Source organism: Pinus tabuliformis, chromosome Q (assembly GCF_031772625.1).
Source record: "Pinus tabuliformis cultivar Carrire ecotype Pingquan chromosome Q, CPIR1, whole genome shotgun sequence".
NCBI classification, from domain to species: Eukaryota; Viridiplantae; Streptophyta; class Pinopsida; order Pinales; family Pinaceae; genus Pinus; species Pinus tabuliformis.
This window is the reverse complement of record NC_142296.1, coordinates 543,615,153-543,639,171: the sequence shown is the minus strand read 5'-3', so window position 1 is coordinate 543,639,171 and position 24,019 is coordinate 543,615,153. Positions and strand designations below refer to the sequence as shown.

The following is a 24,019-nucleotide window of genomic DNA, read 5'->3' as shown; positions in this document are numbered from 1 at the left end:
CCAAATGAAATCATTCTCTCTAAAAAACAAATAAAAAATTATATATAAAAAAACACAAAAATAAAAAATAAAAAATGTTAAAAAAAATATCTTATAAACCATAAAACAATTTGGAAATAAAAAACAAAATTAATATAAATATATATAAGTCAGTAAAAATTGAGGGAAAAAAAACATGGGCAAAAACTAGGGAAAAAAAATTAAAAACAAACTAATTAAAAAAAAAAAAAATTAATGAAAAAAATTTTAAAAATAGTAAAACTAATATTTAAAAAAAAAATGTTAAAAAAATTATCTCACAAACCGTAAAAGGATTTGAAAAACAAAAAAAAAAAGCAAAATTAATATATATATATATATAAAATAAGTAAAAATAGAAGAAAAAAAAAAAAGGATATATATATATATATATATATATATATATTAAAAACAAACTAGCTTAAAAAAAAAATTATAAATTAATGAAAAAAATTTAAAAACTAATAAAATTAATATTAAAAAAAAAAAAAAACCAAAAAAATGTGTATCTTTTATTAGAAAAAAAAAATGTAATTATTTTTTATTAAACAGATATTTTGTTTAAAAAAAAAATCAAAATTTAATTTTTTTTTTTAAACAATCTCTTTTATTATTAAAAACAAATTTTATTTTTATTTAAAAATAAAATTATCCAACAGATCTTTTATATTTAAAAAAAAAAAAATTACATTAAGCCTTTTTTTTAAACAATTTTAAAAAAAAAAAAATTGAGAATTAAATTTTTTTTTTTTAACAATTATTTTTTTTAAACTATTTTTTTTTGTTATAATCAAGAATAGTTTTTTTTTAAAACCATTTTAATTTTTTTTTTATTTAAAATTTTAAAAATTATTAAAAAAAAATTAAAAATTTTAAAAATGAAATCGGGTTTTTTTTTTTTAAATTAGAAATTTTAAAAATTTTAAATTTTAAAAATTAAATAAAATTATAAAAATTAAAAATTTTAAAAAATGAATATCGTTTTTTTTATTTTTTAAATTAAAAATTTTAAATTTTATAAATTAAACGTTTTTTTTATTAATTGAAAAAAAACAAATTTTGGCGCCCCCTAATCGCCCGTGGTGGCGCTGCCGGGGGCGGAGGGCCTGCGCGAAGGCACCTCCGCCCCCGGTAGCACCACCACGGGCGGCCAGGGGGCGGGCCCTCGATTCCCAGAATCGAGGGCCCGCCCCCCGGCCGCCCGTGGTGGCGCTGCCGGGGGCGGAGGGCCTGCGTGCAGGCACCTCCGCACCCGGCAGCGCCACCACGGGCGGCCGGGGGGCGGGCCCTCGATTCCCAGAAGGATAATAGTGATCAGCTCGGCAGGAATCAGAACTAAGCTCTTGATAAACAACGAACTTGTCAAAGGTTTTCCTCATTCTTTGATTACAAAGGAAGTGATGACTCCCTCAGAGACTTGGAATTTACAGCAGACTCACGAACTAATGCAACTTGTCCTGTCCGTGCCAGTTCACATATGCCATATGGCTCAAGTAACCGCTGTAACGCAGCCATCTTCTCCAAGTCTCTTGTAAGCTCTAGGGTAACAGTATGAGCTGATACATCCACAGGCTTTGCTCGAAAGATGCTTGCAATGTCTAGTATATCTCTTCGAACACTAGGGTTTGCAGCAATCTTGATAAGCATTAATTCCCTTTCAGCAAACGACAGATGAGTTAAATCTTCAACCTTAAGAACATCAATAATCTTATAAAGCTGTTGCAGTAGCTTCATAATGGACTCATCCGTTCCAAGAACTACAGTAGTTATGCGTGACGTTCCTTCCTCCTCTGCTGGCCCCACAGCAAGGCTCTGAATATTATAACCTCTACGAGCAAAAACACCAGTTACTATATTTAGCACTCCAGGAGCATCATTCACCAGCAGAGGCAATGTGTGAGAGCAGAGTCCGCTGGAATCCTCATCTTCTAAAACACCCCAGTGGGGATCAAGAACTTGATTCTGCCAAATGCCATCGTCATAAGGCTCCACTAGATAAACATCATCTCCTGGTGACAAATTCACATTGTTTGATGGAAATCTGAGACTATTCTCTCTAAAACTTTGATGCTCTAGCTTTTCACCTTCAGTATCTGAAGAAGATATTTCTGATAGTTTACAGAAAAGAGCTTTTGCGCCCATCTTCTCCCGCTTCAAAGCAATCTTTCCAGTTCTTGCAAGCTCTATAATCCCAAATTTACTCAAAGTTCTTTAGACTGCAACAATCTTCCCAGGGTCACCAGTTACCTCAATAGTTAATAGATTTTCAGATACATCAATCACTCGGCCTCTGAAGATATCCACCAGTCCTAACACCTCAACACGTTGGGTGGCATTTACATTGAGTTTCACAAGCATTAGTTCTCGCTGTACTTGTGGCTCCTTTGAAAGATCCTCTACCTTCCAGACATTGACAAGCTTATAGAGCTGCTGGGTGACCTGCTGCAACACTCTGTCAGTACCAGAAACAACAATGGTGAAGAGGGCTTTGTCTTTGTTAAGCCCAATTGCCAATGACTCAATGTTGTATCCTCTTCTCGCAAACACGCCTGCAATGCGGTTTATCATCCCACTTTCATCCCCGACAAATACAGAGATTGTGTGGCATTTCACCTTGGATATAGTTCTTGAGGGAGCTGTATCAGGTACTACCACTTGCGTGGTTGCTCTGCAATGAAGGGAAGCACCCTTACAATGAAGGTCGTTGCCCTTGTTGTTTAGGGTCAGAACAGAGATTTGCCTTGTTGGAGCTAATTGTGCCCATAATCCACTGTAAGAAATCGGTATTCTGGAATCCGATGAATATGTGCCTTCCAAGAGTTTGGCATTGAGCACAGGAGTGCTCATGGTTCGGGAAACAGCGCTTGAAGCGACTATAGCGACGGCCATTAGCACATGTAAATAAATTCCCCACCTCGAGCTTCTGTAAAATTTAACTTGAATAGCCTTCTAAAGGCTTATCAATGTCTTAAATGTCAAGAAGTAGAAGGCAAATCATACACATCCACCCTTGATTGGACTATGGGCTGAATCGAGGGCCCGCCCCGTGGCCGCCCCCGGCAGCGCCACCACAGGCGGCCGGGGGGCGCAAATTTTTTTTTTTTTTTTAATTAATAAAAAAAACGTTTAATTTTTAAAATTTTAAATTTTAAAATTTTAAATTTAAAAAATAAAAAAAACGATATTAATTTTTTGAAATTTTTAATTTTTAAAATTTTATTTAATTTTTAAAATTTTATTTAATTTTTAAAATTTAAAATTTTTAATTAAAAAAACCGATCTCATTTTTAAAATTTTAAATTTTTTTTTAATAATTTTTAAAATTTTAAATAAAAAAAAAAAATAAAAATTAAAATGGTTTTAAAAAAAAAAACTATTCCTAGTTATAACAAAAAAAAATGGTTTAAAAAAAATAATTGTTAAAAAAAAAAATTTAGTTTTCATTTTTTATCTTTTTAAAACATTGTTTAAAAAAAAAGTTTAATGTAATTTTTTTTTTAAATATAAAATATAGGTTTATTTTTTTTTTTTTTAAATATAAAAGATCTATTGGATAATTTTATTTTTAAATAAAAAATAGAAATACAAATAAAATTTGTTTTTAATAATAATAAAACAAATTTTTTTTTTTTTTTTTTTAATTTGACTTTTTTTTAAACAAAATATCTATGTTTAATAAAAATTAATTACATTTTTTTTTTTAATAAAAAATACATTTTTTTTGTGTTTTTTTTATAATTTGAATTTTTTTTGTTTTTTTTTTTAATATTAATTTTATTAGTTTTTAAATTTTTTTCATTAATTTCTATTTTTTTTTTTAAACTAGTTTGTTTTTAATTTTTTCTGTTTTTTTCCCAGTTTTTTCTAATGTTTTTTTTTTTAATTTCTCTATTTTTACTTACTTAATATATATATCTATATATATATATATATATATATATTAATTTTTTTTTTTTGTCTTCCTAATTTTTTATGGTTTGTGAGATAATTTTTTTAACATTTTTTGTTTTTTTTTTTGTCTTTTATATATATTTTTATATTTGTTTTTTAAGTAATCAACATTTTAATCTTAATTTTAGTAGCTTTTAATTTTATTTTTTTAATTTTCTTTTTTTTTTTGAAATTTAGTTTGTTTTTAATCTTAATTTTTAATTTTTTTGTTTTCTTGTTTTTCTATTTTTTTTTTTTCTATTTTCACCCACTTAATTTTTTGTTTCTTTTAAATTTTTTTTTTTTTTTTTTTTTTTTTTTTTTTTCCATATATATTTTATTTTGCCATTTTTTTTTTGTTTACAAGATTATTCATTTTTTTCCCCTTTTTTTTAAAATATTTTTCTTACTATTTAATTGTTTATAATTTTTTTTTTTAGTTTTTTAGTTCTTATCATTAATTTCGTTCTTTTTACATTTTATGATTGATTTTTTTTTTTTTTTTTTATATTTTTTTTCTTTTAATAGATATTTTAATCTATGTTTTGTTTTTTTGGTTTTTTTTTGTGTTTTTTCATTGTTTTAATTTTTTTTTTATTTTTTATTTTTATTTTATGTTTTCATTATTTTTTTAAATTTAATGTTTTTTCGGGGTCATGATAAAATATTTCATGCCATTATTTCGAGATGTTGAAATTTAACTTTTGAAAAAAAAAATCTTCTTCCAGAATCAACCCTTTTCATTTTGAGGGTGTTTTTTGGATAATTTTTGCGCAAAAAATTGGTTTTCACTGCCATTTTTAAAACATGTTGAAAATTTACCCAAGAAAAGAAAAGGTGTTATTCCAGCATCAACACTTTTCAATTTTAGCACAGTTTTTGATGTTTTTTCGGGGTTTTTTTGCCAGAGTTCCCATTTTGAGTTTATAGTTCCCGTTTCAAAGTTTACATTGTTTTTTGCTTGCAACTTAGATTTATAAACACAATGATTTTCTCCTTTTAAATCAATCCATGAACCTGCAATAAGGATATACCATTAGAAAATAACCCCTTATGTGTCTCATTCTCCTTTGTTCTAGCACGAGACCATTTGTCTAAAAGGACTCTTTCAAATTTTGCATCTAAAAGTTTTGTCAATACTTGTTGTCAAGTGAGAAATACCATCTGCACGTCTCATCTCTGAAATGAAGCCACACTGAATCCTTCCAATTTTTTGCCCATACTAACTTAGTTTGTTTTATGTATTCTTCAATAGTAGGACCATTATCTTTTTCTGTAAAACATAGAATTGCCATGAAGAGGGTTTTGAAAAAAATTCACTAACTTGGCGAAAATTTAAAATGGCCACAATTCCATCAATATTGCTCAGAATCCCAATCATGACCTGTTTTCGAAAATGGAACAACCATTCTGCATCTTCTCATGTGGTAGAAATCCCGATCTAGGTACTAGAATTGCCGATCCATGCTGCAATTGTCCCGTTGTCACCAAAAAATTGTTGAAAAATAGTTGATTTTAAATCGGCAATATCTTCCTCATCCAGACTCCGATTTGACTGTTTTTTTTTTTTAATCGGGTATTTTTTTACAAAAAATCCAGATCTACAATTAGATTCTGCAGATCTTGCACCAAGATGTCCAGATCTATGCCACAAACTCGCTGCCCCAAAAAATTGTTTGCAACAACATTGATTTTTAGATCAGCAATATCTCCTTCATTCGGACTCCGATTCGGCCGATTTTTTTTTGAAATCGAGTATTTTCTCACAAATAATAAATATCTGCAATTAGATTTTGCATATTTTTTCCCAAAACGTACAGATCTGATCTGCAAACTCGCCGCCCCAGAATGTTCCTGCAAAAATTAAAAAAATTCTTCACTTTTGTCCAAGAAAGTGCTCTGATACCACTTGATATACATCTATCCCAGAAATATAAGATAATAGAAATATACCCAGAAATAATAAAATCAAAATAGATAGAAATGCTACTTTATTAATCAAACCCTTAAGGTAGGATAACACCATACATTCACTCCTTAAAGAAGGAGAACACTCCACAAGCCATATGCCTGCTCATACAACAATCCTTGACACCTCTCAATGTGGAGTCTCTAGCCTCTATATAGGCCTCATACATACAATACCATGGGCCATTACCATGGTTTCATCAATACCCTCTATCTCATACTATGGATCCATTACATTATTACTAACTATTTGTGGTCCCTTTCATGATATGGGTTAACCACCTTATTTATTACTATGGCCCACCCCATTATTACAATATTTCCTTTGGTACCTCCCTTTGTACCCCATATTATCTCTCCTAGGTATATAACAAAAGAAAATTCTGATTACATTCATTATCCAACATATTAGCTATTGGATCACAAAAAACTTGGAAGGATTGCTGCAACTTTTTGCATATAGGTTTGAATGGAACTTCATAGATTTCTACAAGCTGCTCATCCTTTTCTTTAGAAAATTTATACCACATTTCCTTTAAAAACTGAAATGATTCAAAACATAGTGTTATAGAAATTTCCTGTGTCATTTAGTCAGGTGTTACAATGAAATTTGATAACTGTAATTGTGAAATCGAAGAATCCTGATTAAGATTTTCATTGTCTTCTTTGTTGTCAATATCAATACCTAAAGACTGCTGATTTTTTATTGCTGTAAAGTTTTCTTTGATGAACTGAAATGAAGCTAAACAAAGAGACAAAGAACCTGTTGTGGTAAAAACACAACCCCCCCATTTTTGACTTGTTCAACTCAAATAATGGAGACCCTTTCTATAAAAAATTTGGCTAAACGCCTTTTAGGATTTTTATTTAGTCGATTATCCTACACTTTTGTTAATTTTTCATTTTCTTTGGATTCTTGTTTTGTTAAAACCAATTTTTTATAAGCTTCTCATTGACACTTGTTTCGCCTTATTTGGTCAACTAGCTTGTAAATGGCACTCCTTTGAAAGTCTAATCATTTATGTAACCTGGGTTAAAAATGCATAAAATGTACAATTGTTAAAAATGCATAAAATGTACAATATTCCATTTTTGTAAATATATTAGTTCAATAATGCATTTATTCTAAATATTAACTCCTAGTTAGTAATTATTACCATTTTTCATTTTTATTGGAAAAATAAAGGAGTATCATGGAGTAATGGTTACATTGTGATTTAGGAGCGCGCGCTGGTGAAAATGGGGGTTTACAGCTTACGAATTCTTCAGATCTAGGGTTCAAAACTGGAAAAGAACAGGGTCAGAGTGGCAGAGCTATTTAGAAGAGGACAGATCCTGACCCGACAGATGGAAAATGAGGGGTCCATAGGGACCCCATCGTATAAGCATGTAATGATGCACAGACAGACAGCACAGGAAGGTGTGCAAATAGCTGGATATGAAAGCTCACAGAAAGAGGATGGAACCAACAAGGGAAGGAAGAGATATGAGGGTAAGGAGGAACATCATAATCAAAAGCTGAAAGGAAAGGAGGACGGTGGCCAGACAGAAAATAGAGGCAGGGGGAAGGCCACGCAAGCTCATCCCAAACAGGAAAACAAACAAAGAAAGAAGCAAACCGAAGAAGAAGAAGGGGTCCTAGATAAAGAGAACAATGAACAAGAAGACAAAGTGGAAGCATGCAATGGCAAAAAGACTCAAGGCCCATGTAAACCTAAGGCGGCAGAAACCCTAAGAGTGGTAATAACAGACCCAAAGATTCAAGCCTACCGGGATCACATGACTGAACATGCAATAATCTGCAAGTTCATGGGACTCTGGCCAATGGAAAGAGCGTTGTTCCAATGGATAAAGCAGAAATGGAAACCCAAAGGTGATGTAAGACTACACTTAGGAGCCAAAGGTTTTTTCACTGTTGTTTTTTCAAATCTAGAGGATAAGGATAGAATATTTGATGGCGGACCTTACTTCTTCGCTTCTGCGGGCCTATACATTAGGCCGTGGAAGCCCAATTTTGTGCTAGAAAAAGAGACCTTCAAGCAAGTGCCAGTCTCGATACGCCTTTTTTCCCTGCCAATATACTATTGGGGATATGCTGCTCTGAAATAGATAGGTGACAAATTAGGAACCTTCGTCAAAGCTTCAGAAGCTACTCTACAGAGAATATACACCTCATGTGCCCGAATCTGTGTGGAAATGGATGTGTCAGGAGCATTGCATGAGGGATTGTGGCTGGAATACAGGGATGAGGACTATTTCCAAGCCATAGATTATGAGAAAATCCCATTCCGCTATAGAAAATGTCATGAGCATGGACATTTAATCAGAGAGTGTCCATTAAATAAAGTAGCAGAAAACCTTAACGTAGATAGAGCAGAAAAGAACAGGGAGATCTTTACTTGACCAAGAGCGAGACAAAGAGCAAATAGGAAACGTCAAACCAAAGTAGGAATCACAAGGTAATACTAGTAATGCTTTCGAAGTATTGGAAACTGAGACAGAATCAGAGGACAATAACAAGGAACAAAATACCGCTGAAGCAAACAAAACTACAACAGAGCTTGAAACCAAAACAATGGAGGAAAATCCTCTAAATATCACACTACAGAATCAAGAGACTACAGAAGGGGTAGATGAAGACTCAAAAATTCTCATAAGTGACATCGGAAGTGATGAGATGGAGCTTAATGACATACTAGAGCAAGAAGGAGTTAATCTACCAGACATGGTGGAACACTGGAAAAAGAAGGGGATGGAGCACATACCGGAAGAGGAAGTGAGGAGAATCAATGAGATACTAATAGCAAGACAGAGAGCAGAAATCGAGAGGCAAAGCAAGAACTTGGGCATAGCAAAAGGAATGGGACACCGAACAAAAGGTCTACTTCAAACCTTCATAAGCTCCAAACAAAGGAAAAATAGAGGGTGCAGAACAAATAATGAGGCACTGCAGGAATTGGGACAAATGCTCTTAAACTCTGGTAAGATGAAAGCTCTAGAAGCTTTTTCTCTTAACTACTAAATATTGTTTTAAAATGAAAGTTATCTCTTGGAATGCTAGAGGGCTTAATAGCCAATTAAAACAACGACTTTTAAAGAAGAAGGTCCAAAAGGAAAATCCAGACATTATATTTGTGCAAGAAACCAAATGTACAAGTAGCACTATTCATAATGTAAGAAAAAAATTAGGTAAACATATGGAATACATGGAAACAACCAGCCATGGATGGGAGGGAGGTTTAATTACCCTGTGGGATCCGCGAGTTATCAAAATCCTCTCCTCTAAAGCTACTAGATCTTTCATAGCCATAGAAGCTCAGATGATAGGAAATTCGGAAACCTATCTATGTAATAATGTCTATGGGCCTCAGAAGCTAGAAGAGAAGTTTCTTTTTCTGAGAACTCTACTAAATCTGAAGCTAAGATATCCCAAAGCGAAGGTAGTCATAGGAGGAGATTTCAATATGATAACTACACTAATGGAAAAAAAAGGAGGGATAAGGAAACTCAACAAAGATTCTGAAGCCTTCTCAGAGTTCATCAATTCTGCTAAACTTGTGGATGTCCACCCCAAGAGTGGAACTTACACTTGGAATAACAGAAGGGGAGGTGAAAGACAAATTGCTTCTCGACTAGACAGATTTCTAATCTCTGAAAGCATTCTGTTGGAGGGAGTTACAGTAGAATCAGATATACTCCCAAGTGGAGGATCAGACCATTGGCCCATTTCTCTGAATGCGGCTATCCAGGGAACTCCAAGAAACAAGCCATTTAGATTTGAGAAATTCTGGCTCACCCATCCGGATTTCATTCAACTTATTGAAAAATGGTGGCATGAACTGGTGGACATCAGAGGCACCAAAATGTACAGATTACAAGGCAAACTGAGATATATCAAAAACAAAATCAAAATATGGAATAAAACAGTTTTTGGGAACATATTCAAAGAAAAATCCAAATTAGAGGAGCAATTAGAGTAGATACACAAAGGTTGGATCACTAGAGACATTAACCTAGAAATAGAAAACAAAGAAAAAATGTTGATGCAACAATGGCAGCTTCATTGCCAGCAAGAGGAGACCCTTTGGAAACAAAATTCTTGGATTCAGTGGCTCAACGAAGGGGAACAAAATACAAAATTCTTCCATAGATCAGCAATGGACCATAGGGGAGCGAACAAAATCCTCAATCTCAAAAATGAACAGGGAGCCATTCTTCAGACACATCAAGAAGTTTCAACCCTGCTTACTTCACATTTCAGCAACATAGCTAAAGAGCCAAAGGTGGACAGGACAGAAGCAATTGAGGAACTTATCCAATCCATTCCCAAGACAATCACCAATGAGAAAAACCTAGCACTAACTCGAGAAATTTCTTTGGAAGAGGTGGAAGAAGCGGTGAAGGGCATGTCAAATGATAAAGCTTCTGGGCCTGATGGGTTTACCATCAACTTCTACAAGGTTTGCTGGGACATTGTTAAAACAGAGGTCTGGGAAGTGGTGGAAGACACTCGGCGTTCTGCCTCAATCCTCAAGTCCCTAAATTATACTTTCCTCACCCTGATACCAAAAGAAGAGAAGGCCAATACCCCGACAAAATTTCGGCCTATTGCTTTGTGCAATGTTATATATAAAATTATCTCTAAAGTCATAGCTAACAGGATGAAACCTATTCTTCCGGGCCTCATCTCTGAAGAGCAATCGAGATATGTTGAGGGGAGACAAATTCTAAATTTTCTATTCTAGTAAATGGTGCCCCTGCCGATCAATTTTTTCCCTCACAAGGACTCAGGCAAGGTGACCCATTATCACCCTTCCTTTTTGTCATCCTGATGGAAGGATTAAGTAGACTCATTCGCAGCGCCAAAGAGAAAGGAAGTATCAAAGGATTGCAGCCCCTGCCTTCCATCCCAGCGACCACTCACCAACAATTTGTTGATGACACAATGTTACATGGCACCCCAACAGTCAAAGAAGCCTTGGGCTATAAAGGCTCCTCAATCTTTTCAGCAAAGCTTCAGGTATGGAAGTTAACCTATCTAAATCCACCATCTTTTTTTTCAATACTCATTTAGCAGTGCAAAAAAATCTCTCTACCATTCTAGGCTTCCGGAGAAGCAACCTGCCCTCTAGGTACCTAGGAGCTCCTCTATCGGATAAACCCTGGAAAAAAATTCATTGGGAGAAGATCTTAGCTAGCATGGAGAAAAGATGCCAACATTGGACCCACAGGGCCCTCAATTTTGCTGGTAGACTAGTCTTAACCAAAGCAGTCTTGCAAGCTATTCCGCAATACTTTCTCTCTATAATTCCTGCTCCCAAAGGAGTCCTGCAGCAAATGAGGGTAATTTAGAGAACTTTCTTATGGTCGAGAAACGCAGAGAAGAAAAAATGGTCACTAGTGGCATGGAACAAATTATGTAAACCCAAACAACTGGGAGAGTTAAATCTACTAGACCCCTCTACCATCAATAGGGCCTGCGGTGCCAAGCTGTGGTGGAAATGGCTGAAGGAACTTCCATGGGCTAGACATTGGAAAAAAAAATATGCTCCAATGCATAGTATTTAGCACCTGATCATAATGCAAGAGAATCCAGAAGGCTCTCCGATTTGGAACCATACAAGGAATAATCGACACATTATACAAGAGAATAGCTTTTGGGAAATTCGCAATGGAAAAACGGCCATTTTCTGGGAGGATGCCTGGCAACAACTCCCCAAGCTAGAAAGGCCTGAATTTGCAGGGTTGCAGCGAAATTACCAGGAGCTTGGGAAAATAACGGTGAATCACTATTGGACTCCTAATAATAGGGACTTGGAATGGAGATATTGGGCATTCAATGAAACAGAGAACATGGCTGAAGCAAACAATGACATCAGAGATCTGCAAACACTTCTAAACAAAAGAAGAATTAGAATGGCGGAAGATAACGACCAACTAAGATGGGGTAAGCAAGGAGGGGGCAATTTCACACTCAAAGAAGCCAGAAATTGTAGCGAAGATTCGGAGCAAGAAGAAAAGGTTAAATGGAGCAATAAGGTTTGAGATTTTCAATTCTGGCTGAAAATTAAAGCATTCCTTTGGCTTCTAATGCACAAGAAAACTCTCACTTGGGAGAATCTTCGAAAGAAAGGGTTCTGTGGTCCTTCTAGATGCCCAATGTGCGAAAAGGAAGAAGAAACAATGAATCATCTCTTCAACACTTGTGAGGTAGCAAGTTGTCTGTGGAATTGAGCGGAAACCATTTTGAAGCAAACAGACAGAATAAGAGAGTCCATTCAAGCAACTATCGAAAATTGGCGAGACAATTTCTCCAGCAATCAATTGGTCAACCTCATTTGGAAAACTATGCCAGGGTTTATCACATAGACAATCTGGAAGGAAAGGAATAGGAGAGTATTTTTAAACGAAACCAAAAACATAAATCACTCTATAGAAATAATCATTCACAATACCAGGCAATTGATCCTTGTCAAAGGCAAACCTGACAAAGATACTAAAACATCAACTGGGGACTTACAAATCTTGAAAGCCTTTAACCTGGATAAAGGAACCTTTGCAGCTACCATATATCGCCAACAGGAGATAAGTTCCACTTTAAGCATCTGGAAACAACCACCTTCAGGCTTCCTCAAGCTAAATTTCGATGGTGCCTCTCAGGGAAATCCGGGTCTGGCCGGCATCGGAGGCATTATTAGGAATAGCGAAGGAGAAATTCAGTACATCTACAACAGAGCCTTAGGGGAAAGAACCAACAATGAGATGGAGTTCGCAGCAATGGAACAGGAACTGAGAATTCTAGGGAAATTACAGGCGGGCACAGTGGTGGTAGAAGGGGACTCCCAGCTCGCAATCACAGCAGCGAGAAGGATGTATGCGGGAGCTAAAGCAAACAAAGTTACACAGCATTGGCGACTAGCCAAAGCAACAGAGAGTATTACCGAGCATCTTGGGCGTTTGAAAGGGTTAATCTTTCAAGTTGTTCGCCACAAAGCCAATACAGTTGCGGACCATCTGGAAAATTATGGTATAGAGAACCCAAACGACATCATGGACAGTTGTTGGCAGGATGTCACCTGCCCGGAAGTTAGAAACAAATGTACCCTGCTCTCGAGGCAGGATATGGTAAATGAAAGATAAGGACAATGGGACAGCGCTCTAACAAGCATTGGGATATGATTAAGATCAATTATACTGCAGGGAGAATTAAAGGTTGACAGAGGAATGAAGGACAGGCAAGAAATGGGCATTCAATGCACAAGCAGGTGAGAGTCACACCCATCAACTCCATAAGCGGAAAGTATGAGCGATGCCGGTGCCCATATAGAAATAAGGACACTTGTCACGCTTTGGAGAAGCCCAAGAGAGGCAAACTTAAGAGTAAAAATTTGAGACATCATCGAAAGGATATACCACGATATAGAGATAATCATGAAGGAATTTGTGGCCAGCAGGTGAAAAGATGGAAAGCTGCAAGTGGCTCACCCAATCTCTCCTATATAACTTCAACACCCAGTATCGGCAGCGCCACTGTGCACTCAGTTAGTCTGCAGAAATTCTTTTCCTCGGTCCTCAGAATACAGGGTAGTCAGGTGCTTGAGTTCAAGATAATGGCGAGTGAAAGTAGTAGAAATGCATCTGCAAACAGCGATCTCAGGCATGCCCGGGAGGCCTATGAAACAAGGACATCGCAGAGGGAGAAACGCAATATCGAGGAGCTGGAGGCCATTGTTACTGAGGAAGAGGAAAATTTGGAGGAGCAGGATTTCGAAAAAGACATGGAATGGGTCCACGACCCTGGAACGTCTACAACCCGAGCCACCCAATATGTCCGCACATAAGCGGAAATGTGGAGAATGAAAACACTACTGGCAAAGGCCATAAGTATGCAGGGTGACTACATCAGCCAAGCTCGACAGGCTCAACATGCTATTGCTGTTACTTCTGCTGAGCATGCGGTGATCTTGGAAGGCTTGGATTTCAAAATTAGCGGCCTGGAGCAGCAATTCGACAGCATCTCTAAAAAACTGACTATCCTTATCAATCTTCTACGACACTCCATATGTCAAGCAGCTGTCAATGTTGGGGAAAGGAAGAGGGGATCATTAGCAACAGTAAGAGTACACTTTCAGCACCTCCTCAGGCGGGTAGAGCCAAAGCTCCAATTGGGCAGGATTCCCCCAAGAATTATGTGGTTCTCGAGATGTAACTGGTCTCTGCTGCAAGCTTTGGATGAGTTCTTGGGACATGGATCTGCATATGTGATCGTTGGCCTGGGAATTTATCCATCTTATAAGCTTTTTTTGTTTTCTGCTTTTAATGTCCATGGCTCCATGTGGGTCTCTGTTTGCTCACTGTCTATTTTTTTGTCAACCCCTGACTGTCTATGCCGCCCTGCGTGGTGTGCCCTGGGGTTCTGCAGGAGGTCTTTTTGGTGAAGATGATACGTATTCATATCAGGAAAGCAGTGTTCTGTCTGCACGAGCAGACCTTTTGTAAATATGTATTACTATCTTAATATAAAATGTTGATTTACACAAAAAAACATTTTTCATTTTTACTTATACAGCTAAATCTTGAAGCATCGGGATTTAAGAAATTTACTCCAATTTCCAAATCAATTACTAATCTTAAAAACCCTAAATATAAGTGGCTATAGTTTATTTTTATTCTTTTTATTTATTTTCAGAGTGACTGTAGTTTAGATAATTTCATAACTCAATTTCATTAAAATAAAACCAAAATAAAACATTGATATTTAATATTAAATCTTAAATTAATTAAATTGATTATTATATAAAATATAATTAAATTAATTAAATTAAAATTTAATATATAAATTTAATATATATAAAATAAAACTTAATTGCATCAGGGGTTTTGATCGGATCAGAGATTTCAATCGCAACAAATTTTAAAAAACTTCAACACCTCCCGATCTCCGATCTCTCGATTAAGAAAAGGCATGGAGGCATTCCAAAACTTACACATACATGGCAAGTTCATTTGGTTTAATATTAAAATAAAAATTAATTACCCGATCAGAAGATCGGATCGGAGCTCTCGAATGTGACAAAGTTTAAACCCTGACACCTCCTCGATGCCGATTGCCGATAAACAAAAAGTCAACGGGCATTAACTAAAGTTTTTATGTTTTGTTTTTAAGTTTCATATGTGAGTGTAGTAAGTGGAGGGTAGTTATGAAATGGGAGTGATAGGTTAACTTAATTAATATTAAAATAAATATTTAATATTAAAATAATAAATTTTAAGTTAATTTAATTAATTAATATATAAAATTTAATTAATTTAATTATTAATTAGATTAATTTGTTAATTATATTAGTTGGTTAGATTAATCATAGTTTGTTAAACAATTAGTTTTGTTAATAATAAAATAGAATTAATTATTAGATAATTAGAATTCTAATTTAGGATTAAACTTTTAATTAAAATTCTGATTTTTTTTAGCCCAGCAACAAAATTTCTAGATTTATGCCAGATTTGACTCATCAACTTTGGAACCTCATAGATTGAGTTTTACTTGGCCAAATGAGGCCAAGGATAGCTCATTGGAAAGATAAAATCAAGGAGAACATTTCTAAAGAGATTTCACTAACAGATTTGGTCATTTATTGGGTCAAAAATTAGGTAGAAAATCAAGCTACGAATTTCTAAAACAAAATCAATTTTCTGAGTTTTATTTTCTGCATTTTCATTTATCCAAGCCTCTTCTGAATACAAATCCATTTGTCAATAACATCCTTAGCAATTAAATCATCCCATGCATCAATAGAAAACTTATATTTTATTTTCAATTATTTATTTAAATTGAATTTGATTGGATTTATTTTAATGTCAGAAATGATATTTTGATTTTATTGTTGCATTTTAATTTATTTTGATTTTTTTTTATAGAGAAATAGTAGAAGAGATATGGAGAAAAAGATCTCAGTCAATGAGAAGGCTCCAACAATTAAAGATTGGAATTTTGAGCAAATAAAATTGAATTGGACAGATTTCTTTGCAACAAACTTTCCTCTCAAGAATTCCTTTGCAAATATTATAAATAGTAGATTGCAGAATGTAATAGGGGGCTGCTCTCCTCTACAATTTTGGACTTCTAAAAGCACTTCTGTAAGAGGAATTTAGAGTTGTAGGAGAGAGGAGAGAAAATCTCAGATCTAGGGATTATTGAGGATTTTTCTTTTGTATCTTGAATTATGCATGATGGGCAAAGTTTGCACTATTGTGGCTTTAGCTTTGAAATCAGAAGTTCAAGCAATGTAAAGAAATGTTGGAGACTAGGGTCAGAGAAATGGATGCAATAAATTAGTATTTATAATACTATTGTTTCAAATATAAGTTTCATTTTTATGATAACAGAAATGTGTCATTTTATTCATGTTTGTGCATTTTTGTCAATAAGGGTAATTTGTCTTAATATTGTTATTATGTATATCTGTTCTTATGAATTAAATTGTGATTTCTGAGTAACTATTTACTCAGAAATCCATCTTAAAAAACTGATTTATTAAATAGTGATGTGTTATGAACTATTTCTGCATATTATTATTTAATTATTGGATTCACTGATTTGACAATCAATATCATTTTTATGAATTTCTTTCTGAGTGTTGTTGATTGATTATTTCAGTTAATAGGTCTTAATAAGATGTGTTTTGGTATCCATAATGTCAATTAATTTAACTATTTCATTAATTTGATATTCATTATAAACAAGACCTATTTAAATCCCAATACTTTAAATATCTTGCTCTTGGTTGGGTTAGATCTATATCTGCCTAATTGAGGTAGGATTAAAATAAGTTTATTTTGTTTGCATTATAGAATAAGTTTACATTTATAGTAATTTATACATTCTTTTAAGTCCTCTTCTCAAAAGAGGAAAAATTTTAGTTGTGACTTGGCTGAACCAAATCAGCTTAAGGGTCATTCTCTTACCTTATTAACAAGAAGAAGTGATCTGATGTCCCTGTCTATTGGTAGTTAAAAATACATCATTAACCAATAGTAATAGGGAGAAGGTAACTGGACTTAGTTAAACCAGTCGAAGCCACCACACCAAACAGAAAAGGAGTTGTTTTAAGGTCTGGACCGGGTGGTTATCCCCATTGTTGTTGCAGAGATTTTCGAGGCATCAACATTTTTGGCACTAGAAGAAAGGAAGATACTTTTTGTCCATTGGAGCCCTTTCAATTTTAACATTTTATTTAAATCACGATGGCTCCTCTTAAACTTCCAATTTGGAGTTGTATCCATAGACATGCATCTTCCAATACTCCACCTGAAGTGGTAAGACTCTTATCTCAGGTAAAGTTCAATGGTAAGAGAAATTCATCTGCTTTTAATCATATCTTTCAATTTATTCAAAATGTTTCAAATTATGATTTTCAAAGAATTGATGAAGGCATTTTATGCAGAATTTTTACTCTCACATTCGCAGCAAAAGCTAGAAACTGGTGTAGAACTCTTCCAGTTGTCTCAATTCGCAACTGGGATCAATTTGTTGCAATTTTCATTTGTAAATTTGACGGCTATGATTATGAACAGATATGTGATGAAATTGAATATCTACGAATGTTTGAAAATGAGTCTGTTATTGATTTTAATATTCAATTTCATTTGAATTGTTTAAGATTTAAAGTCGAAGATAAACCTACGGAAGAACAATCACTAAATTGGTTTGAACATATTTGTTCTCTTCCTCCCATTCCCAATCCATATAAAATTAGTTCAAGTTTTGTTTCATCTCATTCCAACATAAATGAGAATTCCAATATGGATGTCCAAATAAATTGTGATAAAGTGGTTTCACAAAGCTTGGAAAATACTTCTAATCAAATGTAAGAAGACAACAACAGCAATTTTAGAGAAAGAGCTACATTGAAATCTGAAAGTTACTTTGCATTAAATTCAGAAAATCAGATTGCAAATCAGCAAGTGCAAGCAATAATCAAAGTAAATAATAGCATGCAAACTGTTGTACAAATTTCTGAATTTTTCCATGATGAGCAAATGCCGAAATCAAAGCAGCAAACCAGCCTTCTTCAAGAAAGCATGAGTACACAAAGGAACGATTTTGAATCTGAAATTTATAGTGAACAGAACGCACAAAAGTTCTCAAACAAAGACATTTTTAAATGCATTGTTTCAGATTCACATTTTTCCCTTTATCCTAATATTTTTAATGATGGTAATTTTTCTCCTCTTGTTATTAATGATATTTCAGAAAATAAAGAGGATGATCTAAATGAATTACCAATAAGTTTTTATCAAGATAGAGAAATAATAATTGATCATTCTTTTGCCATTAATGAACATGAAATTATTGTTCCTCCTTGTTTGGATATATTGGGTGAGATTGAAGGGAATTCTAGAGAATCTTGTGAAGTCATTTATGATAATTACTCTGACACTGAAGAATCTTGTGAAGTCATTTATGATAATTACTCTGACATTGAAGATGTTGATTTCTATTATTTTAAAAAGAGTTATCCTGAGAAAATTCAAATAACATCTGATAACGAGGGACATTTCAATTTAAAAATTATTCCAACCAATCCTCATTTTAGAGAAGCAAATTATCTTCATGATTTCACTATTCAATAAAACATTTCAATTTATTATTCATATCATGATCAAGCTCTCATTCCTACTCATAATCATAATTCATTTTCTAATTCACAAGTTGGAATTAGAAATTACTCAAATTCTATAATTCTGGCCAATCCTTGTGAAAAAAAAATTATTTCAAAACGATCCCAATTGTGTTGTAACATTAGTTGTAACAATAGTGATTTCATTTTATTTTTGTTTCCTCACTTTTTTTTTTAATCAGATTTTATTTCTAATTTTATTTTTCAGATTTTTGTTACTTTATGCTGACATATTGAGCACTTTACTATCAAACATTCAATTATTGCATTGCCCTGTTGGAAAATTGAAGTTTCATATTATAATCATGAGCATCAAAAGCTATTAACATTTCAATTTCAATCAATGCTAATGTTTCAACAAAAGCTTCTATCTTCTCAAATGAAATGTCAACAAGAGAATGTAATTTTACAATCTGGTTAGCGATCCAATTCAATTAATAATTTTCTATTTTATTTGACAGATTTCCATCTATTTTTCATTAGTTCATTTGAAAATTTTCCCTTCATAGAAGATTGTTAATAATCTAACATTTGTACATAATATTAACAATTTTTTCTAGGCCTTTGAATGTAAAAGTTCATATCCACAATCTAGCTTTTCATCTCCTCTTTTGAACATTTCCCAATTATTAATAGAAATCCATCTAGATTTCTATGATCCAATTGGTATTCAATTGGAACCAGAAATTTTAAGAAAAAGAGATTTTAATTAAGTCGCTAACAATAACTATGCATTCTATTTACATATTTATCTTTCTTAATTTAGTTAGATTTGTATTTTTATTACTAACATTTGAATTGTACATACATGCAGGAATTAAAATGAGAAAATGGTTACATTGGAAATATGACTATACCTAGTCATTTTCATCTATATTGTTAGAATAGGAGTAGAATTAATGTAGTTAATTTATTTTCAACAGTTCTATAGATATAAATAAAACAAAGCAATTAGCTCTTCTCATATCATATACATTTTCAGTAAAACATTTTCTTCCTATCATAAAATTTTAATTCTTGTTTTCCTTTAAAAAAAGAATCTTATAGCAATACCTCTACCCATGAATACATCTCTGCCTATTTCGAATAATGTATTGATATAATTTAATTGAGTATGCACCTAAATCTGTGTTGATAATCTTCCATAATTAGTGGCTTTATCCCATTCGGATCTTTAGTTTATTATCTGACGCTGCAATACGCATCATATTCATTTACCAAAGGCATTATTAAACAATCACTATAACAATACAGATTTTTCTTAAGTTATTCGGAATAAGCAGAGGTAATAAATTGTTGTTTCAATTCAAAATGGAAAACTATTTTCATATTTATTTCTGATCAATTTTATATTTCCTGAACATGAATAAGCAGATTTTATTTACGCTGATTGCTCACTCCGATTTAGAATAAATGATGAGATGATTTTGAATAAAGTTAGAATTTTGATAAATCGAAGGAAGAATTGAAATATTCATGAGGTAAAAGCTATAGAGAATTTCCTTCCAAGTACACATTCACAAGTTTATTCTCATGTATTATTAGTTTCTCTTTTCCTTAGTTTATTTTTTATTTTTGTTTTGTTTTATTTACAGAGTTTCATTTGTTTTCAAAAACTTGAAGTGAGCAGCAAACCCATTTCAAATATGCGACAGGTTCAGGGAAATTTTATTTGTGATTCATTAGAATTTGAACATTTTTTAATTTTGCTTTCATTCATCATTTCAATTTTATTTTCATATTGCTGATATTACGGTGAATACATATTCGCAATACTACCATCTTGCTCATCTTCGTCAATAATTTCATTCCTATATCACATCATCCACTTCACAACCATTTGTAGCGAAATATTCCATCGGAAGTATCTTTTAGCATTTTTGATAACAAATTGTTCATAAAAGATCTCCGATATATTACCTCGCTCATATGTCATATCACATTTCGCATATCGGAGGTTTGCAGTTGAATGTACTTCCATTATTATGAATTGTCGATCTCCGATAAACAACTTTACTGATATTGCGATGATCACATAATTCCGGACCCAATATGAAATTCAAATCAAATTTATAAAATATCACGTCCATTCAATCGCAATAAAAGTAGGGGCATAATTTTAAAGGGTCGATATTTTGGATCCGATATGTTATTAAATTTTCAAAATAAAATTATCAAGTCCACTCTTCATCGCATATCAGCGTATCGAGAATTGTTACATCATATGCTTAAGATTGTCGATCACGATCGCCGATTAGCCACGTCATTCATCACATATCGGCGTCGCAAAAAACATATTGTGTTACATCGGGTACCAAAAGTTCGCCAATCACCGATATCGCAATCGCTTCATCGCATTTTTATTTATGCTCACATCACATCTCTGAATCTGTGATGTGTGATGTGCGATGTGAGAAGCACAATGTAAATATTACCTGATCCCCAATATAATATTTCTTTAATGATGCGATCACTTCATTTTATTGCACATGTTTTCATCGCATGTTCTCATCGGCAATTTACTATTGCAACCTCCAATGCGATAAACTCCAACGCATGCCTCTACATGTAACACAAATTCTCCAAAACAACGATGTGTTATTTTAAAAGCGAGCTTGGGTAACCACTATGGTAAGAAAGCAGTTGATGATAAATTTGCAGCGTATTCAAATCATTTCGATTTCTCATACATTTCAGTTTTAAATATATAATTCCATAATTAAATATGGAATTCAAGACCTCTCTATCTTCATATATAAATTTTATTATCTTGGATTTGGTCTTGATTCTAAACAATTTATAAAATCATGGAATTTATATGAAACTCATAATATTTTGAGAAATAGTCATTACTGCAAATTCTCATTCTCATTTCTGATGCATTTGTTTTCCCTTGAACACTAATCATTCCAGTTTTACATTTTACAGCTTGCTTTAGTTTAAATAAATTAAATAATGATTTTGGGTTATAGTATTTTGGTTAGTTTGTCTTCTTCATGTTTTAATGTTAACTAAAAGAAGAAGTCAGTTAGTATTGCAGAAACTGATACCTTTCAAGTAAGATCAAATGCAATTATCCAATGGTAAGATCCATGTACCCGCTTTCATTAATTTCCATTTTGTTACTTTAGTTTCATTTTTGTTTTTAAAAATATGTTGATATAAAAATCTTTTTTGTAGTTCTCCATTTGAAGCTTTCAATCCTCTGTCGGATCATATTTTTGAAGTCATATACTCTTCTCCTGGTTTTATTTCAAGAAGCAGTGATAATCTTCGTTGAAAACAAGTACACTAAAAAGTTCCTAAACCTTTAATCTGTTTCTTTAAGCATTCCTTTTTCTATTAGAAAATGGTTAAGATGATGCTTTGAAACAAGAAGATTGATATCAGACAGAAAATTTTCATTGTGACTGAATTTTATCATCACTACTATCTAAAGCCTGAAACACTTACAACCCTGCAAGGTATGATTTTTATAAATCTCGACATAAGAAAGAATGATTACACGATTATTTTCTTTGTTCTTCATATTGTTGAGACATTGGTATAAACATTCTTGTTTGAGTTTATCTTACGAAACTTAGATTTTCCTTTCCACTTTTAAAATTTCTTCATTTTTATTTTTGTTTACTGATTTTTTTTCTCACTTTGGCTTAAGAATTCTTTTTCTTTGGTTTTCAGTTTTAATTTTGATGACTACTATGTGATTTATATGGAAGGCCTTCTTGTTACCTAACAATGGTCAACATACATGGAGAAAAATTGCTAATAGTCACATATTACCGTTTTCTTAAAAACTCTTAATAAAGTTTGATTTTATTATTATAAATGTAGACATACTTAAAGAAGAGATTATCAATCAAAGAGAAGTTGACAAAGTATCATAAAATCTGAAAATTTTATTTTTCATCAAAATTGTAAACTTTTTGAGATTTCAATATTTTATTAGAATCATTCAGAGTTCTATTATTGGTCAAGAAAAGTTATTTTTAACCAAATAAAAAAACTTTACAGCGAAACACCTTTAACTCTGAAATTGTCATTCTTAACTCTTAAGGAGTCAATGATTCTCCCTGTCCCAAAAAGTCTTATTTTTTCTACAGTGTAATCCAGAAATATATTTAAACTTAAAGGATAAGAGGTCTCATCATGAGCCTGCTTGCCATGATCATAGGGGAAAATTAGACTGACATTACCAACACTGCTAAACAAACCAGGGTAATGGCTTATGATTGCAAACAATTATAAGACAATGGGTCTCATTGCGAGCCAGCTTGTTTAGTCCAATTATAACCAATGAATAGCATTGTCAACTCCTGGTTATCAAACTGAGACAATGGATTTAAGAACTAAAAAAAAATAATTAAAAAATAAAAAATAAAAAAAATAAACATATATAGATGGGTTTATCTCTAGGTCAATAATTCTTAAATAAATGGGATTCTGAATCATTGGTGATTAAAAAGTAACCCTGTCGAGACTATATATGTTTGCTGGCAGCAATGGCTCTACTTGTGACAAATGAGTATATTTTAAAAGCGAAGCTGTAAAGTGACCCCTGCTTTATCTGTACAACTAATTAATGACTGATATAGAGTTTTGAAATATTTTAATTTATGACAAATTTTGAGAAAAATTACAGTTAGATGATTCTTGTTTTTATTCAGATTAATGAACCTAGTCAAGCATTCCAAAAAATAATTTTCTCTTCTTTAATTATTTTTACTTTAATTTTAGGAAAATCTCGTTTATATCAAATAGAGATAACTGGTTCTTCTCCCGTGTGTCGCCATTGTTGTAGTAAAAACACAACCCCCCCCCCCCCCATTTTTGACTTGTTTAACTCAAATAATGGGGACCCTTTCTATAAACATTTTGGCTAAACACCTTTTAAGATTTTTATTTAGTCGATTATCATACGCTTTTGTTAATTTTTCATTTTCTTTAGATTCTTGTTTTGATTCCTTTGTTAAAATTGATTTTTTTATAAGTTTCTCATTGACGCTTGTTTTGTCTTATTTGGTCAACTGGTTTTTAAATGGCATTCCTTTGAAAATCTAATCATTTATGTAGCCTGGGTTAAAAATGCATAAAATGTACAATATTCCATTTGTAAATATATTAGTTCAATAATGCATTTATTCTAAATATTAACTCCTAGTTAATTATTACTAACATTTTTCATTTTTACTTATACAGCTAAATCATGAAGCATCGGGATTTAAGAATTTTACTCTAATTTCCAAATCAATTACTAATCTTAAAAACCCAAAATATTGAAGTGCCTATAGTTTAATTTTATTCTTTTTATTTATTTACAGAGTGGCTATAGTTTAGATAATTTCATAACTAAATTTCATCAAAATAAAACCAAAATAAAACATTGATATTTAATATTAAATCTTAAATTAATTATTATATTT

At 32.8% G+C, this 24,019-nt stretch overlaps 2 pseudogenes; both read right to left on the bottom strand.

Moving 5' to 3' along the window:
- Nucleotides 1–1,362: 1,362 nt before the first annotated feature.
- LOC149220597 (acetolactate synthase small subunit 1, chloroplastic pseudogene) lies at nt 1,363–2,161 on the bottom strand (annotated as a pseudogene).
- A 64-nt stretch (nt 2,162–2,225) lies between these two features.
- On the bottom strand, nt 2,226–2,922 carry LOC149220596 (acetolactate synthase small subunit pseudogene; annotated as a pseudogene).
- Nucleotides 2,923–24,019: the final 21,097 nt, after the last annotated feature.